This window comes from Tenebrio molitor, chromosome 9 (assembly GCF_963966145.1).
Source record: "Tenebrio molitor chromosome 9, icTenMoli1.1, whole genome shotgun sequence".
Classification (NCBI taxonomy): Eukaryota; Metazoa; Arthropoda; class Insecta; order Coleoptera; family Tenebrionidae; genus Tenebrio; species Tenebrio molitor.
Window position 1 is genome coordinate 9,044,864 of NC_091054.1, and position 16,414 is coordinate 9,061,277.

Genomic DNA, 16,414 nt, shown 5'->3' on the forward strand with positions numbered 1-16,414 from the left:
TAACTGAATTCTGTCGTGCTTTTCACTGACGTTTGACGTTGACAGGTGTGGTCGTGCTCGTTGATGGAGACGATTTAAATATAACTCAACCATGTTTTTGTGACCAAATTTACAGAAATCACGAATAAAATCACAAATAAGAAATCAGGGAACTCAACAGAACGAGTGACAGAATGATGTCACTAAATCTGCTGCCAACAGTATTTTGGTGTAAAACTAAAAGTTTCCAATGTGAGACTACAAAGATGGCCGACTTTGTAGCTTCACTTTTACTATGGCAGGGACCACTGCACACGCAGTCCAGGTCAGTGGTTCACACACATTTGTTGTTCCGGCCTTGAAACGAAACATACACCTTTTCGTATGCAGTTTTAGACTTCATTGGTAACAAATTGCCCCTTTTATCTTATTTCTTCTGGAACGTTTTGGCACATTTCAACGATGAAAATTGTTTTTTTCCAAATTTGTTGGTATTATTACCATAGTACCCACGGCATTTTGTGTGTATTGTGACCCGCCTGGAATAATTTCTGAATTTATTAAAATTTCTGATAAAATGTTAAGGGCCCCACATACCTACTGCGTTTTTGTTCGACGGTTTTGTTCGACGAACAAGTCTGTTCGAACAAAAACGACGAACACGAGTTGCACACACACTTTATTTAAATGTTTTAATGAGTAAATAAATATCAAGTTATATTTGTATGCAGTGGCGGCTGCATTAGCTATAAAAGCATATATTTTCCATAAATACGGAAGACTGCGAAGAGTTCTATAAATTCCAGTAAGAACTTTCTGTTAATCTGGCGAAAATCCGTTATTTTCAAACAATAATTTGTCGCGAAATACAAATCGCCAAAATCTGGTTTTATTATTTGGTACTACACCACTGCAAAAACGAACTTTTTTTAAAACCGTTCACCGCACACACTTCAGATTTGCTCGAATTGACAAGTCTGTCGAACAAGTTCGACGGACATAATCAGGGTAAACCTGATAATTTTCCTCATTTTTGTTCGCGAGCAAAAACGTCGGTTTTCCAGACACACACTTCAGATTTGCATCGTTTTTGTTCGAACAGACTTGTTCGTCGAACAAAACCGTCGAACAAAAACGCAGTCTGTGGGGCCCTTTAAGGGCCCTATACACCTAGCGTTTTGTTTGCAATACTTGTATGCGCATTCATGTTTCCAATACATATGATGATCACATACTACAGGATTTGATAAAACACATGAATAGTACTAACATTGTATTCATGCATGATGTCAAGTGTGTGGCTAATATATGTTCTTGTATACTTTATTTTGTATGGAAAGACAAGTGGATTTTTTAATATTAAAAATTCGACCACACACCCAGGAGCTGTCACCTTCAGCGAACATGTGTGACGAGAACGTCAAGCTCGCTTGTGTTGCTATAATTATATAGTTCGTCCAGAGGGAGATTGGGAGATTTTAAATTGTATTTATGTCAACCAATCTCTCGCTGGACAAACTTTAGCAGAATTAACTGATCAACACTCGAAAAAGAAGAAAAGAGAATTAGAATATCATATAATATACAATTAATGGAAGAACTACGAAGTTCGTCTAAAGATTATTGCAACTACTTGAGGATGTCTGAAGATAAAGATAAGTTTGTTGAAAAAAGTTAGACCCCTTATCGAAAAAGAGGATACAGTTCTGCGGACAGCTATTACAGCTGAAGAACGGTTAGCAATAACAATTCGTTTTTTGGCCATTGGACGATCATATGAAGATCTTACATTTTCTGCAATAATTTCTCCACAGGCGCTTGCCAAAATTCTTCCCGAAACGTGCAGAGCCATTTATTTAATACTCAAGAAACTGTAGCGATGTTCAACGACTGAACCCGAAGTTAAGCTACACCGCAAAAATATCAAACACGTTTGATAGACTTATACTTGTATGAACATACATTACGGCAGACAAAAATCGGTCACTCACTGTGGTTTTACTAAATTTTGTTTGAGCAAACCGTGTGCTGTCATACAAATTTTCATTCGTGTGTGGACAAGACTTGTATCTCATACGAATTTACGCAATCAAGTTTGATAAACATGCCAGAAAGTGTGTGTTTCTGACAAACTTGTATCACATACTTGCATGCGCAAGCAAGTTCTGCAAACAAAATGCTAGGTGTATAGGGGCCTTTAGTGTTAGAAAAAATCTTGAAGACAACGCGTGTTTTATAGTTTAAAAATCTCGGTCTATTAAATCCTCGCTCTCTGCGGTCGCTCTGATTTAAACTACGACCTCGATTTTTAAATCGTCTATCGCTATTTTGCTATTTAGCTTCAATTAAAAACTATCATAAATTAATTCAATCAATCTAATTCCAAAATTTTCCAATTCAAGATTAGATTATGTTGTTTGTGTCATTGAAAAATTATTAAAATAACCAAAACTATTTATCAATCAATCCATTCAGTTTGTCAACTTACTTAATAATAGACCAATTAATACATTCGAGTGGGTCTTATCATTTTTATTTTCGATAAAGATCAAGATCCTTGATTGGGCTATTTTAAACTAGGCAAAAATGAATAGGGAATTTTTTCACTTTTGATTTTTTTATAAATACACAGTTTAAAATTTGTAATGAAATGTGTTAGAAATATACAGCTTGACCAGAATAGCTTGGCGTCTGAGATGCGCACAAGAGGAAACGAGCGAGTCTCTGTAAGACAAGGATATGGCTATGGTTGTAGGTACGGTACACTCAATGAAGCAAATCTGATCAAAACAGCCCGGACATGCTGTTCAGTTGAAGCTTGAAGCGCTTATTTTCGCCCGTTTGTACACGATCTAAACACGTCCAGGGGTGCGATTCTCGAATAAATGCGAAGGCTATTCGTATGCGCAAAGTGGTCAAATGCGACCGATTTGCCAGAATTGGTATTCTCGAACTACATTTTCGTTTGCGTACACCAAAATCTGCGAACGGAACGTTACGAGTGGTCCACTATCACTCGCAAGTAATTGCATGTGGTGTGCAAGTTCAATTCTAACCTAAAACTTAACCTCAGAGATAACTTCTAATCTTAAATAAGTGTATCTAATAAAAGCTTGAACAAGTGAACATTGTTGTTGTTACTGTGTAAAACACAGATGTAATTCGCTTCAACCACTTTTAAGACAACAACTTCCCAGATTTCGAATATTGGGAAAAAATCGTGGGAATAAACATATAAAATCAAATTTTTGGTCATTTTAGACATGTTCAGGTCAGGCAGTTAAAAAGTAAAATAGACGTGTAATAAAGGGCATTTTAGTCCGATTAGGCAGAATTAATAATGCGGTTAGAATTATCTTAATTAAGCCAGAAATCATTTACAGGTTGTTTCCTAAAAAGCGCCGCAAACCGTAGCTCCGTTATTTATTGTCCGATTTTAAAAAACAAAAAAGGTAATAAAATGGTTAAAAAGCACTACATTTTTTTTACATTGTTTAAAACCCAGCATCTGGGCCAAAACCACTCTCATCCATCGTTTCTCGATTTAGTTTAGTTTACCTAGCCTAAGGCCAGTTTATTGAAGCGAAATTAAGTTAATCGTAATCAAATGCGAGATTAACTGAACTCATGATCAGATTGAACCAATCGAAGTTTCGGATTTATGAATCATATCATACATTGAAATTTAAGTCAAATTGAATATTTAATTTTCTTTCTATAAACTGGCCCTTAACCTATTACGTGAAAAAAATTATAGTAATTATTACGTGGTTTTTACGTGACGTGTTATCTGGTTGGAGTTAGTAATGGGCAAATTTGTATAAAAAGATCGATTCAATGAATCGATTAATTTCGAAATGACCGATTCGATGAATCGGAATATCGATTCCGTAATAATAATTAATAACGGCTTAAGCACTTTTTTTTTTACTTTCCAACACATTTTTTTTGTAAATATGTAACTGGAAAGTGAAAAGTGATACAAGTTGCTATTTCTTTTTCCGTCATATCGGTGCGCGGAATCACACTTCGATTTTTGAAATTAGGGAATATTATTTTATAACAGTTCCTTTTTGTGTATTATGTTAACAACACTGGACATTTTGCATCGTTGCCACACTTCGCCACTGAAGTAAGATTTCGCATACGCAGTCAGTTACGATTCGAATGAGATGCAATTCGAGAATAACGAAGATAGTTGCGATGCGCAAATTCTTACACGCATTATATTCTATTCGCAAGTTTACGAGTGCTTTCGAGAATCGCACCCAACAGACAAGTGCGCTCCGCTAGTGGGAGGGATTTCAGTCCACTGCGTCACTCGCCAAGCTGTTCTGGTCAACCTGTACATACCTATACACATTAAATGTAATGTTTGAAGTACCTACCTGTAACATTTAAAATTTATGTAGTGTTTAAGAATACGTGAGAGGATTGGGGCAATTATTTTGCTTTCCAAGAAAAATTGTGGCAATTCCCTATTCATTTTCGCTAGTTTATCATGTAGTAATCAAGACACATATCTCAAAAGAAGGATATCTTGGTGGTAATACATACAGGGTGATTCACGTAGCCCGTTCTTTAGAAACTTTCTGATTTTCCAAAATCGTATTAATACGAAAATTGGTAGCCGACTATAGTCGACTGCTCCAAGTTCAAATAAAATATTTTCAAAATGGCGACACTTCCGGAAATACGGGAAATCGACGCCATCTTTGTTTTTTTTTTTTTAATGGAAACGCCTCATTTTGATTTCATATTTCGATGATACGTTAAATTTTGAGTTTAGAACGTCCTTCTGTTAACATTTTATTAAAAAATTTCGAACTCCTGAACCATTGGAAATAAATACTTGAATTTTTTTTCATTGAATTGCTAAAGGCTAGGTCGATCTTTTATGCCATTCGTGAAATTTATTTATGTTTCATACGCCTACTGCAATTTTTCAAAATTGGTAATTAAAAATGTCGAAAACTTCATTTTTTTAAATGGTAACTACCATTTCTGACACTGGATATAAATGTAAAATTTAATTTTAAGGCCACTTTTATTAACATTGTGTATTCCTATTTCCAGCCGTTGTGGCGTAATTTCAATTTTTTGAATAAAATATTCTCTTTTTTATCAAGCAATTGTTTCCATAAAGTTTCCACACTGTATTATTATAGATTATAGTACTTGGAGGAATCAGGAACAAGGCATAAATAATTAATATTATTTAAGTTCAATGTTATTTTTAAAAAATCAATTAAGGGATTTGATTTTTCTGTCGAGAAATCGATTTAAAATCTCCACTTAAAGTCACATGGCGTCATAGTAGGTAAGTTATTCTACTTTAGGCTTTATTCAAAATCATGATTTCTGACCATTAATTTTTAAATTTCTAGATAGTCTTGTTATGGATTAGAAAGTTTTCAACAAGTTTTTTTAAAAACAACCGTCATTGTTATTTTTAGTTATCTATGAAAGGGGTAAAATATGTAAGTACATATGTACTCTCAATAGCTGATCTTAGATAATATCTTAATCAATTGTTAGCAGGCCCATTCAGAAAAGTAAGTATTTACCTTTGTTCTTTACAAATTCTTTCACACTTATGTTCACTGTTTAAAAAAACTATACTTATCTGCAATCAAAAATGTAAAATTAATTAATTGCTCGTCAACTATTTGAAAATTTTCCTTGCGATGTAAAAAGTAACCTTTTATTGATCTGGAACGAAAATGTTTTTGGAAAAAACCTTACACCTAATTTTTAGACGAGGTTCAGCATAGTTATTTTTATTTACCTAACGTACGCGGGAAGATATTTCGGTCGTGTTGTATTATTGCGAACAAATAACTCAAAAATATTTAAAAACAAGATAAAAAAAGTAAATAATTTAACATTAGTAACCTCGTTAGTAACTTTTAACTTTTTACTATTGGGCTGGTAGCACTTTCTGCGCCGATTACTACATGATTACAATGTGTAATGAAATTCACCTTTTATTACTGTTCCTAAGCAATCAAGGCTACATTATTAATCACTTTTTATTCAGTGTCGTTGTGTAAATTACCAACAATTTTTTAGATATTTTATCCTGAAAACGCACTCTTATTACAAAAAATATTTCTTGACGACTTCTACTCATCGTCACTAATTACCGGTTTTGTTTTGTACGTGTATTTCAAAAACACCCTATATAACTTAAAAACATCTTTTTTGTCAAAAAGAAAAAATAAACTCGGAACCTATGATGTGTTTAAAAAACTGGTTCCGTCTGGACCACATTATTTTGTCTATAAGAACTGCAAGCTCACATTTCTTCGCGAAAAGCAGACTCAAAAGCATTCTTCCAGTTCTGTTTTGATGTGATGGACCATTAAATAGATAAAGTTTGCCGTAATGTTTTTGGAGTATTTTGAAACTAGTGTCGTTCCATCCACGCAAAGGAACGAAAATGATTTTTTAATTGCAGTTCAGAAAGAGACTCTTAATTTGCTCTTGCTGATCATGGCAAGATTTCGTGAAACAGATTCTCCAAAGGTTAAGCTGATCAAATCAGTTGTAGATTCTACCTGTAGATATAATAATAACAATTTTAGCTAGAAATAGAGGCTTGAATGTGCACGTCATGATTTCGAGTGGTTCCATTTTGGCGATTTTTGTACTGCGCATATACCACATTATGTATATACCTATATATACACCGTCACGTCTCTTTTCAGACATATTTCTTCGAAGGTTTAATTACACTGTTGAACTAACAAGATGTATAAAATTCTAATTTTTTGTGTGTCCTTTTTGGTGTTGAAATTGGCTAAAGCACAAGGTAGTATGTATATGTTATTAAAAATTTCAATCAATTTTTATTTTTATTTTTTTTTTTGTAAAATGTGGCTTCAGTACTAAAATTTATAACGTTATTTTTCAGACTGTGTAATAGACATACAAGCGAAGTATAGTAGAAACAACCCACAAGATCCATTAGTGTTGACCCAAGAATATGAATTTATTTACCCTACAACCCCCGGGGTTAAAACTGTAACAATTCCATTTGGTGGAACCATTTATATCGGTTGTCCTGTAGGAACATTACAACATGACAACGTGACTCTTACAGAGGGATTTTTCATTTGTCAGGGTCTTACTTATTTTTGGTCAGAAAGAGATCCATATCCAACCTTTGACTTCAACCTGATAACTTGTCCTAACACATATTACCCTCCTAACTACCTTATTCCATTAACCGTACGCGAAGTACCTAAAAGCAACATGTGTTTAAAATGCGAAACGTGCACAGAGCAAAATATCGGATACGTGTTAACATCAGGCACTTTCCTTAACATAATTACTGTTTGCTTCCACCCTTTGAGCAATACAGCTTATTATTCTAAGCACACATTGACCCAATATATTGTTTCTAGAGGTCTAGAGAGGCCCCCCTTCCAGGATACAAGTGATAATTATGACGGTTACAATCTTGATATATTGTACTCTTTCACTCAACAACAAATAGACCTGGCTGGATCTTTTCCCATTATTAATGAAACTGTTTATTTGAACAGAGGACACCTGGCTCCAGTTGCTGATTTTTTTTATCGATTTCAAAAATATGCAACAATAGACTATCTCAACGTTGCCCCTCAGTGGATAGGATTTAACTCAGGATCCTGGAACAATTTGGAAATGCTTGTAAGAAATTTGTCCATTGACACCAGTTTGGATTTTGATGTGTACACTGGTACCTTGGACAGTTTGAATAATTATTTAACAGATGGAAACGATTTTCACGACATAACAATACCAAAGTGGTTTTGGAAATTTATACCACAATTGAACTACCTTTTCCTAGGTCTCAATAATGTTTTTGTTGATGTTGCTGAGGCGGAGAGGCAAGCTACCATTGTGTGCAACAATAACATTGTTAATACTGAGACCATTCTACCAAATTTTTCTGTAAATGACGTCAACACTGGATTTGTGTTTCTCTGCCAACTTGATCATATTCGCCATCCCCAACTAAGGGCCTTGATGAAAAGTATTCTGTCGACTTCCTCAAAATCAATCAAATAAAAAGACATATCTTACAACTTTCTACATCAATAACCATTATTTGTTTTATATTTTAATTAATTTGCTTTTATTTGATTTTTTCTTACATTTATAGCCATCTTGTTTTTTATCCTGATTTTATTATTTTACTCAAAAGGTATGATATGGTAGCTACCACCTTTTTGCACATAATAATTATTTTGTATTATATAGGTAAATAAACTCATGTCAAATTTTGGCGGGAGGTTGGGCCAACCCAAAAAAATGAAACTTATTTAGGGATTTCTTTTTTCTGCCAACATAATTCAACAGGTGGTGAATTTTTGATTTTGAAACAGATTATACAGTGTGGAATAAAATGATTTACATCTAGTTACCTTTGGAATTTTTGCACTTTACTAGGCTTTCTTTTTTTTGTAGGGCGGCATTTCGTATTTTTACAAGGGTAATGCAAAGCTAACTATTTTATTCCACACTGTATGATCTAATGTTGAAATCTTAGTTGAAACCGTTTATTTCTCTTAGGGCCGATTTCATAAATTTGACGCAAATGGAATATTACTTAATGTAGGCATTAATTTAATGGAAACATTAAAACTTCCTTTAAATTAATTGATTTCATAATGCAGTTTTTAACCTGTTCCGAATTAAAGAAATGACTAAACACACAAGTATTTTAGCAATACCTAATTCCGGACACGAAATCTTGGCATATCTCTGTGATCTTGGCCAACATTTTTTTGACATTTCTAAAAAAAAATGATGTAAACCAATCATTAGCGTCATTAATAAATGACAATTATTAAAAATCAATTTGAAGTTTTTCTTGTGATCAAAAAAGCAGGAAAATGACATTATCGAGTCAAAAGTTGGGTTATATTATATTCAAATTCAATTGGAGAAAATCAGCAACCGCAAAATGGCGCTGCAAATTGAACGAAATTAAGGTTCTCGATTATAAAAGGTAACGACAACGGTTGCGCCAATATTTCCATCTCACTTAATTTGGAGTCTATGCAAGTTAATCTGTTCGACACGATACAAACATCCCTTAAAATTGTGTATAACTCTGTCTTTGTCACACTCACGGCATTTGTCGATATGTCCTCTCTTTTAATTTGGAGTCTCAAAAATGAACAATGGTTGTCGCTACCTTATTTATCATCGAGAACCTTAAACGAAATAGGGAAAACAAAGAACAGCTGATTTCATTTGTATTTGGATTTAATTTGCCGGTAACAATTTTTTACATTTTACATTATAATAAATGGTTTAAAACAAATTGCAAGTTATAAGAACCACCAAGATTATCAGTTTGCGTTGATTTGTCCACCAAGACCTTTGTCATTGCAACTTTCTGAACTGGATCTTCAACATTTATGTTTGTCTGTTGTGCTGTTTCTTCATTAACATCCACCGTTGGAGAAAATTTGTCAGCATCAGCAGCGTTATATAATTGATGTAAATTCAGATTGAACAGAGCAGACCCTGCTGTTGTATAAATAACAACATTTTTATGGATTGTGGATTTTTAAATTTGGCGCATATAAATGACCGCTGAGGAAGTCACCTGGCGTCATAGTAACTTATTCTATTTTAGGCTTTATTCAAAATCATGATTTCTGACCATTAATTTATAATTTCTGGATAGTCTTGTTATGAATTAAAAAGTTTTCTACAAGTTTTTTTAAAAACAACCGTCATGTTATTTTAGTTTTCTATGAAAGGGGAAAATATGTAAGTACATACTTCAATAGCTGATATTAGATAATATCTTAATCAATTGTTAGCAGGCCCATTCAGAAAAGTAAGTATGTACCTACCTTTGTTTTTTACAAATTCTTTCACACTTATGTTCACTGTTTAAAAAAAACTATACTTATCTGCAATCAAAAATGTAAAATTAATTAATTGCTTGTCAACTATTTGAAAATTTTCCTTGCGATAGAAAAAGTAACCTTTTATTGATCTGGAACGAAAATGTTTTTGGAAAAAACCTTACATCTAATTTTTAGACGAAGGTTCAGCATAGTTATTTTTATTTACTTAACGTACACGGGAAAATATTTCCCGCGTGTGCGCTGCCTTCGGTCGTGTTAAAGTCCCTAGATATATATCTAGGGACTTTAGGTCGTGTTGCATTAGTGCGAACAAATAACTCAAAAATATTTTAAAATAAGATCAAAAAAGTAAATAATTTAACATTAGTAACTTTTAACTTTTTACTATTGGGCTGCTAGCACTTTATGCGCCGATTACTATCGGGCCTTCAAATAAATATATATTTAGAGTAGGCGTAGGCGACATTCTAATTCTATCTATCTAATTCAGTGTAATGTAATTTTTGTAGGTAACCAATTAATCTCCGGAGTTACATAGTAAGCTTTTTCCCAATTTCATATATGTACATAGTCATATTCCGTGGGGGATACACTACAAAAATTAAAAATATTTTCTAACCTAATTTTATTTCGTTAAAATGTCAGACGTTTCTTGTGTCATTTTCTACGCTGGAAAAATGTTGCAAACAATTGAATTTCCATAGGTTGCTCTAAATATTATAAATTTATTTGAAGGTCCGTTACATGATTACAATTGTAATGAAATTCACCTTTTATTACTGTTGCTAAGCAATCAGGGCTACATTTTATTCAGTGTCGTAGTGTAAATTACCAACAATTTTTTAATAGTATATAACGGTATTAGGCCGATATGGGTTATGTAACAGACGAGGTTGAGATATTGTAAAATCGAGGCAGAGCCGAGATTTTATAATCAACCGAGTCTGTTATATCCATATCGGCCGTATCGGCATATGTGTTTTTTATAATTTCTTGTATTTATAACACGATCTTGTATTGCAAATATAAAACCCTCAGTCTCAGGATGAATATTTGATTTTTTAAGCCATGCATGAGAAGCTTGAATATTAATTTCTGGCTGTTCTAGCTCTTTAAAATATCTCCCATGTAAAGACTTTTGTTTTATATTTGCTATAGTGTCAGGTATATTTGGCTCAACAATATCTGAAATTACATTATCACTTAAATTTAAAGGTGTGTAACCTTTATCCGCTGAAACCAAAGCATTAAAAAAAGTGTTATCACGAGCTCTATTGAGAGTTATTTATTGTATAATTGTTTTAGATAGCATTTTATTCACGCAAGAATGTTTAAACGCGAGAGCTTGCTCGAGCGTTTAATTTTCTTAAGTGAATAAAATGCATCTGTAATTTGTAATTGTAATTAATATAATCAGAGGTTTTATGTTTATTATAAGTCAAATAATTCCAATTATTTTTGTATGCGTAATATGATTTTGTATTTGAATTTTGAGGCTGTAACGGTAAATTTAAGCTTAATAAATAATTGTGCAAATTATTAATAGTTTCATTAATAAACTCCTCACTTTTCCATGCACGCTTGCTGTGCCTATAATGGTAAGGGTGAAAGAGAAAAAAAAGAATCAATTGGTAGATATTAAATGAAAACGATTTTACTAATAAATATTTTAAACTGACCTTAATGTCCTAAGTCCTTCATATACTGAAATGGAAATTATATTTCTTGATGAGAACTGTCACTGGTTAAAATTAATGTACTTATTTCTGAGACACGTTGTATTCCTCGTATTTTCATTCTATCACCGGTAGATCGTCAATCGGATGCGTTTGTGAACAATAAGTCACACGTATTGCGTAGCAACTCCTCAACGAGGCACAATTTTAATTGTTAAATAATAAAAATCAAATGAAATTCAGTTTTCAAAGATTGTTTTTTCTTGGTATAGTCGTGGAGAAAGTATAGTCTTCAACTCGCGTATAATGGCTATTATTCACTCGAACGATTCCATCACTCGCCTACGGCTCGTGTTGGAATTTTCATCCTCTTGGATAATAGCCATCATTATACGTTCGTTGATGAATGTACTATTTTAGTTTCTTGTGATTTTCTCGAAAATTAATAGAACAAGGATAACATTTTTTCAGTTCAAAAGAAGCGTCTCGAGGAGAACAATCGAAGGGTGTAAGAATCACCGTATCTCCAATAGTAAGAGAAATCTAAGGTGCTCGTTTCACTCGCGTTTTAAATTGGCCCACTCATGCCAAAAAAGCACAATTTACACACGAACTCGTTAAATAAACTACTATTTTAAATGTGAGAATATAAAATAAATGGCTGTTGTAAGAGGAAAAAGAAAAAGTGGTAAAGACGCTGCACCTTTAATTCTGTGACGTAGTGGAAATTGCCAACGATTTTTTAGATATTTTTGTCTAGAAAACGCAGACTCTTATTACAAAAAATATTTCTTCACGACTTCTACCCATCGTCACTAATTACCGGTTTTGTTTTGTTCGTATATTTCAAAAATACCCTGTATGTATAAAAACATCTTTTTTTCACTACTAGTAATAAAGTCTAGCGTTATCGGTTGTCATAGAACACTGAGAAGTTTCGTTTTTCTACGTTGGCCCAGTGACAGGTAAATAATTTTTCATTATTAACCAGTGGTGAATAATGGAACAACCGTCACCTAACAACGAAAGATTGTCGTCTATTTCATTGGTTAACGTAGACGATTTTCATATCAACTGTCAAGAAATGACAACTCAGACCCGTCGCATCCGACAAAATAATTTGATTAATAATTATTATCAGAAAGGGTTTTAACGTATCTAGTAGTGAAAAAAATAGTATATAAACCACGGTGGAGAAGTCCCTTATAGCTTTCACGCCTTACAACCCTCGGCGCGCCTCGGGCTCTAATCTTGGCGCTCTGGCTCTAATCTTGGCGCTCTGGCTATAATCATGAACTTCTCCACCTTGGTATATAATATACTATTTTGTCAAAAAGAAAAACCAAACTTCGTTTCAAAAACTGCTTCCGTCTAGACCACATTATTTTGTCTATAAGAACCGCAAGCTCACATTTGTTCTCGAAAAGCAGACTCAAAAGTGTTCTTCCAGTTACGTTTTGATGTAATGAACCATTAAATAGACAAAGTCCGCCGTAATGTTTGGGAGTATTTTGAAACTAGTATCGTTCCATCTACGCAAAGGATCGAAAGCGATTTTTTAATTGCAGATCAGAAAGAGACTCTTCATTTCCTCCTGCTGATCATGGCAAGATTTCGTAAAACAGAGTCTCCAAAGGTTAAGCTGATCAAATCAGTTGTAGATTCTAACAGTAGATATAACGATAACAACTTTAACCAGAAATAAGAGACTTGAATTTACACTTTATTGTTTCAAGTGTTTCCATTTTTTGTAATGCGCATGTACCACATTTTTGTATATATAGACCATCACGTCTGTTTTTAAAAACAGTATTTCTTCGAAGGTTTAATTACAGTGTTAAACTAACAAGATGTATAAAATTCAAATTTTTCTTGTGCCTCTTTTAGTGTTGAAACTGGGTGCAGCACAAGGTATGTGAGAATAATTAAAAGTTTCAATTAATTTTGACTATTCAACTCACATGTGATTTTTCAAAAATTAACCAACAAAATAACAGATATTTACTTTCGTATCCTAGCAACAGCAAATTCTAGCGAATATTTCACTAGTAAAAATATGACTAGTGGTTGTAGTTTATATATTGTTCGTTGAATAGCTAGCACTTTTGGTAAAAGTTAAGTAGACTATTCTTGTGGTATTCTCACTCATGTCCTCCACGCTTGAGAATACCACTCGTGCTCCGCACTCGTGATATTCAAATTCAAGCGTGGGTGACATTCGTGACAGCACCACACAAATAATCGACATAACTTTGCCTACTCGTGGTATTATACACTGCGTTTTTTATTTCGCTGAACATACAATGTAAAATGGCTATGTTCAGTTCTAAAATGGACAAGGCAATTCCTTTGAAATAAGCAACCAAACTTACAGATTCATGAATTCTATGTTCAGTAAAATAAAAAACTCACGGTATGTAACTTCAATGCTAAAATTTACACTTAACGTTATTTTTCAGACTGTGTAATAGACATACATGAGAATTATGATAAAGACAACCCACGAGATCCATTAGTGTTAACCACAGAATATGAATTTATATACCCTACAACCCGAGACGTTAATACAACAACAGTTCCATTTGGTGAAATCATTTATATTGGTTGTCCTGTAGGACCATTACAACATAACAACGCCAATATTACAGAGGGATTTTTTACTTGTCAGGGTAACACTATGTTTGAGTCAGAAAGTTATCCATATCCAGTTGTTGACTTTAACTACATAACCTGTCCTAACATGACCGGCCCTATTCCGTTAACCGTACGCGATGTACCCAAAAGCAACGCATGTTTACTATGCTCAGCATGCAGAGAGAAAAATATCGGATACCTATTATCACCATATGATACTTTCATTAACATAATCACTGTTTGCTTCGACCCCCTAGAAAATATAGCTCTTTATTCTAAGCACAAATTGAGCAGATATGTTAAAGGTAGGGCTCTAACAAGGCCCCCCTTCCAGGATACAAGTAACAGTTATCAGGGTTACGATCTTGACACATTGTATTATTACCCTCAACAACAATTAGAGTTGGATGCTTTCATTAATGAAACTATTTATTTGAACAAAGGACACCTAGCTCCATTTGGTGATTTCGTTTATCGATTTCAAAAATACGCAACAATGGATTATATCAACATTGTCCCTCAGTGGAAAGGATTTAACAGTGGACCCTGGAACAATCTGGAAATTATTGTAAGAAATAAGTCTAGAGACAACAGTATGGATTTTGATGTTTTCACTGGTACCTTAGACAGTTTGACTTATTTAACAGATGGGGACCCTACTCACCAAATAACAATACCAATGTGGTTCTGGAAATTTATACCACAATCAAATGACCTGTACCTAGGTCTCAATTATATTTTTGTTGATGCTAATGAAGCGCAGAGGCAAGCTCAAGTTTTGTGCGAGAATATTTATAAACCCAAGACCATTCTACCAAATTCTTCTGTAAATGACGCCAACACTGGATTTGTGTTTATCTGTGAATTGGCTAATATTCGCCATCCTCAGTTAAGGGCTTTAATGGCAGGTATTCTCTCAACTTAGAACTCAAAATACATAATGTATCTTGCAAATTATTACAATAACCTTTATTTGTTTTAATGTTTTAATTAATTTGCTTATATTTGATTTTTTCTTATATTTGTAGCCATTGAAAAGTCAGCCACTTTAATTAATATAGTCAGTCAAATAATTCCAATTATTTTTGTATGATATTTTATTTGTACTTTCAGGCTGTAAAGGTAAATTTAAGCTTAATAAATAATTGTTTAAAATGCAAACTATTAATTGGTTTTTTAATATACTTCTTATTTCTCCAGATAAACTTTAAAGTTCTGTTGAATACTTCAGAATAAATAAGAGGCAATAGCTCAAGGTCTATTGAATTATTATCAAATTTATATATACAAATATGTAATTTATAATCTCAAAGCTGCAATTTCACAACAATAAGACGCAATATACAGGGTCTTTCAGAACTCGCGCCCCAGAAAAATGGCAAATGGCGTCTGTCGACGACAATAAGTTGTTAAAAAATAGAAGAAAATTATGTAATGCTGCTTACATAACTGAGTTACAAGACTTGTAATTCTATCAATCTCAGAAGGGCATCTTGAGGTGTGATGTTATTAAAACCAAATAAACCCAGTTGCTAGGTTTCAAAACTAATACCATCAGCTACAAAAAATGTTTGGGTTACTGTAAATTTGACAAAAATGCAATCTGTTGATAATAATCAGTAGTTATATCCCGAGTGCAACGAGTAGGTATAATTGGTTAAACTGTGTGCTGCCCATCGTTTGAAAAATGTTGCTAGTAAATGACTTGAATGCTTAATAATTTGATGAACCCTCGAGACCTTACGTCGAGGGATTTTATCTAAAATTACTTCAAAGCAAAATTTTGAAAATGAGCAGTAGATTCACACTTTTACAGATTATACTCATTGCACGAGGGGTATACGACAAGATTACTTCCAGAATAGAATAGAAGTAAAACATGAGACGAGAATCATATCGGGTGTTCATTTAACATTCTGGTGGCATTACCTATGGAAATATTTTGTTTTTGTTAAGGCATGTCGTCGTTTGAACTTCCGGTTACTAAAATTAGAGTAGAACTGTCATATTTTAACATTTGCGTTCAGAGAGGTTTATTGTTTGCTGGTGTTCACGTTAGAGCAGAAAACGTTTTTGATTGAAAGTTATTTTCGCAATGGTTTGAAAGTGAATGGTTCATGGATCTACTCCGTACAAAACTGCTTAGAAGAGTTTTGTTAAACGAATAATATCAACAATAAAATAAACATAATGAACAATTTTATTAAATAACATTTTTAATTTAATTTAATGCGAAAATTTCCGATA